The 4,489-nt window shown below is 39.0% G+C and overlaps 1 protein-coding gene across 2 annotated transcripts in view; it reads right to left on the reverse strand.

The window, feature by feature from the left end:
* The window catches only part of LOC133542981 (casein kinase II subunit alpha), a 45,970-nt gene extending 45,055 nt beyond the window's left edge, over window positions 1-915 (reverse strand). Inside the window, exons 1-2 of one of the 2 annotated variants that reach the window (XM_061887311.1) lie at window positions 767-915; window positions 1-139 (exon numbers count right to left, since the gene is read on the reverse strand). The exon at window positions 1-139 is cut by the window's left edge and continues 2 nt beyond it. The gene's annotated coding sequence lies outside the window, so the exon portion shown is untranslated. The remainder of the gene's footprint in view (window positions 140-766) is intronic. The other variant, XM_061887302.1, reaches the window with a different exon arrangement.
* Window positions 916-4,489: the final 3,574 nt, after the last annotated feature.

A 4,489-nucleotide genomic window follows, 5' to 3' on the forward strand; every position in this document is an offset into this window, starting at 1 on the left:
GAGATTTGCGTGGATTACGCAACCTCGTCCTGCAGCTCAAAAAGGCAGCTGTGATCTTGGCTCCTCGGCTTCTCTCAGAGACACTGGCGTTCACCACAGCCATCCGACTTTCAGGTATGACTATAATCTCACTAAAATACTATTAACACAATAAGCAGATAAGGGGTTTTCCAAAATTATCCTAGTAAATGTGTCTAATTACATCTGAAACTCTCCCACTGCCGGCGCCTGGAGCCGCCGCCTGGAGCCGCCGCCTTTTCTTCTTTTCTTTTTATTTTTGTGCTTCACTCTAACTTTCCTCATCCACGAATCTTTCATCCAAATTAATGGGGAAATCGTCGCTTTCTAGGTCCGAATTGCTCTTACTGCTGGTGGCTATGATTATAAACAATGTGAGGAGCCCTCACACCGGTGACATCACGCGCACATCGTCTGCTACTTCTGGTAAAGGCAAAGCTTTTTTATTAGCAACCAAAAGTTGCGAACTTTATCGTCAGCAAAAATATGGCAATATCGCGAAATGATGAAGTATGACACATTGAATGGACCTGCTATCCCCGTTTAAATAATAAAAACTCATTTCAGTTGGCCTTTAAGTATTGAGTGTCTAACAAAAGCCACTCGTTGAGAGGAAACAAATACTGAAAGTGTCGCTGACACATCCGTCCTGGGCGGGGCCTACATGCTACATGCTAACCCTTAGCGAGAGCTTGAAGCTTGTCGGCTAAGCGGGTTAACAATAAGGTGGATACGTTTGCATAGTTACCCCCGTGAGCAATGTGACCACCGAAGTGTTTCCCCCCGAAGATCCGTTGTAAATCCGTAGAGCCAACTGTCGGTCCGTTGCCGGCAAATCAGCGCCACTGCGATATTTGTGCTGTATCAGACACAATATGGCGGACCTCCACTGTGACGTCATTGAGGACTAAGACGGAACTCGACGAAGGACTTTCACTTATGTCTAATGAATTATCGAAATATTGCTATATAGAAGGGGTGTGGGGACAAATCATTTCGATTACGAATCGCAATTCTCACATTGTGCGATTCAGAATTTTTTTTATTTATTTAATTTGTATATATTTTTTTATCAATCCATCAAACCACTACACAGCAATACCATAACAATGCAATCCAATTCCAAAACCAAACCTGACCCGGCAACACTCAGAACTGCAATAAACAGAGCAATTGAGAAGACACAAACACGACACAGAAAAAAACAAAAGTAGTGAAACAAAAATGAAAATTATCAACATCAGTATTAATTTTAGTTATAATTTCAGCATAGCAGTGATTAAAAATCTCTCGTTGACATTATCATTAGACATTTATAAAAATAAAAAAAGAACAATAGTGTCAGAGTGGCTTACACTTGCATCGCATCTCATAAGCTTGACAACACACTGTGTCCAATATTTTCACAAAGATAAAATAAGTCATATTTTTGGTTCATTTTAATAGTTAAAACAAATTTACATTATTGCAATCAGTTGATAAAACATTGTCCTTTACAACTATAAAAGCTTTTTTTTTTTTTTAATCCACTACTCTGCTAGCATGTCAGGAGACTGGGGTAGATACTGCTGAAATCCTATGTATTGAATGAATACAGAATCGTTTTGAATCGGAACAATATTGGTTTTGAATCGAGAATCGCTTTGAATCGGAAAAAAAATCGATATATAATCTAATCGCGACCCAAGAATCGATATTGAATCGAATCGTGGGACACCCAAAGATTCGCAGCCCTACTATATAGTCATTTTAAGGGTGGCACTAAAAAACGTGTCGCTGCTTTAAACTCGCCGATGTTGTTTTAAAGCAAATATATGTTACTGTATTATTAATATTTGAACCAGCCTATACCATGAATTGATTAACGTGGACCCGACTTAAACAAGTTGAAAAACTTATTCGGGTGTTACCATTTAGTGGTCAATTGTACGGAATATGTACTATACTGTGCAATCTACTAATAAAAGTTTCAATCAATCAATCAATTGTTTGAAACGGGGGTCAGCAACCCGCGGCTCTAGAACCGCCCTAGTGGCTGCCTGTACCTCTTTCAGAGATGTGTGAAAATGGAAAAAGATGGAAAAAAAAACATTTTTTGCTTTAATATATTTTATGTAGGAGAACAAACATGACACATACCTTCCTTCCATCGCGGTTGGGTCGCGGGGGCAGCAGCCTAAGCAGACAATCCCAGACTTCCCTCACCCCACCCACTTCGTCCAGCTCCTCCTGGGGGATCCCAAGGCGTTCCCAGGCCACCCGGGAAACATAATCTTCCCAGCGTGTCCTGGGTCTTGCCCTTGGCCTCCTGCCGGTCGGACGGGGACGGCGTGGCGAAGTTGGGAGAGTGGCCGTCCCAGCAATCTGAGGGTTACTGGTTCAATCCCCACCTTCTACAATCCTAGTCACGTCCGTTGTGTTCTTGAGCAAGACACTTCACCCTTGCTCCTGTTGGGCCCTGGTAAGCGCCGTGCATGGCAGCTCCCGCCATCAGTGTGTGAATGTGTGTGTGTGAATGGGTGTGTGTGAATGGGTGAATGTGGAAATAGTGTCAAGGTGCTTTGGGTTCCTCAAAAAGGTAGAAAAGCGCCACACAGTACAACCCATTTACCATTTACGGAGGCGTTTAGTTGGCATCCTGATCAGATGCCCGAATCACCTCATCTGGCTCCTCTCAAACCTTCCTAATAGTTAGAAATCCCACTGTTTATGTTATACTTGCTTTACTGATGAGAGTATTTGACAAAAAAACGTTCTGTCCTACTTATTACAGCTATCCTTGAACTCATCATAGTTTGTTTACATGTACACATTTCTCTGATGCTGCCATAGAAAGATGGGTTTTATGCCACTCCTTCTTTGTCTCATTTTGTCCACCAAACGTTTTATGCTGTGTGTGACTGCACAAAGGTGAGCTTTGTTGATTTTATTGATTTGCCGGAGTGCTAATCAGGCATATTTGTTCAATCCATGGGCTGCAAGCTAATCAATGCTAACATGCTATTTAGGCTAGCTGTATGTACATACTGCATCATTATGCCTCATTTGTAGGTATATTTGAGCTCATTTAATTTCCTTTACGTATGTCCTCTGTGTGTTTAATTTATATTTGCATGTCTCATAATACATTATCAATGAAGATTTGGATCAGCCTTTGATAGTAGGCTATTAAAACTAATATAGACACTTACAGTACATCATGTGTTGCCTTCTTTATAACACTTATATAAGACTTTTAAAGTCATTTTGATAGTAGGCTATTATAACTTATATCGACACTTATATCTTGTGTTGCCTTCATTATAACACTTATATAAGACTTTTAAAGTCATTTTGATAGTAGGCTATTGTAACTAATATAGACACATCTTTTGTTGCCTTCATTATAACACTTATATAAGACTTTTAAAGTCATTTTGATAGTAGGGTATTATAAGTAATCTAGACACATCATGTGTTGTCTTCATTATAACACTTATATAAGACTTTTAAAGTAATTTTGATAGTAGGCTATTATAACTAATATAGACACTTACATCTTGTGTTGCCTTCATTATAACACTTATATAAGACTTTTAAAGTCATTTTGATAGTAGGCTATTATAACTAATATAAACACTTACATCTTGTGTTGCCTTCATTATAACACTGATATAAGACTTTTAAAGTCATTTTGATAGTAGGCTATTATAACTAATATAGACACTTACATCTTTTGTTGCCTTCATTATAACACTGATATAAGACTTTTAAAGTAATTTTGATAGTAGGCTATTATAACTAATATAGACACTTACATCTTGTGTTGCCTTCATTATAACACTTATATAAGACTTTTAAAGACATTTTGATAGTAGGCTATTATAACTAATATAGACACTTACATCTTGTGTTGCCTTCATTATAACACTTATATAAGGCTTTTAATTATTTGCGGTTCCAGACAGATTTTTGTTTCATATTTTTGGTTCAATATGGCTTTCAACATTTTGGGTTGCCGACCCCTGGTCTACGAGAAGGATCAAGTACAATTTATGAAAGGGGAGCGCTATAGCTCGGTTGTTAGAGTTGCCATGCCAGCAACTTGAGGGTTCCAGGTTCGATCCCCACTTCCACCATCCTAGTCACCGCCATTGTGTCCTTGGGCAAGGTGGCAAGACACTTTGCCCACCTGCTCCCAGTGCCACCCACTGGTTTAAATGTAACTTAGATATTGGGTTTCACTATGTAATAGCGCTTTGAGTCATTAGAGAAAAGCGCTATATAAATATAATTCACTTCACTTCACAAACGCAGCAGGGATGACCTGGTCTACCTTAAAGGCCTACTGAAATCCACTACTATCGACCACGCAGTCTGATAGTTTATATATCAATGATGAAATATTAACATTGCAACACATGCCAATACGGCCTTTTTAGTTTACTAAATTGCAATTTTAAATTTCGCGCGAAGTACCCTATTGAAAACG

This window comes from Nerophis ophidion, linkage group LG02 (genome assembly GCF_033978795.1).
Source record: "Nerophis ophidion isolate RoL-2023_Sa linkage group LG02, RoL_Noph_v1.0, whole genome shotgun sequence".
Classification (NCBI taxonomy): domain Eukaryota; kingdom Metazoa; phylum Chordata; class Actinopteri; order Syngnathiformes; family Syngnathidae; genus Nerophis; species Nerophis ophidion.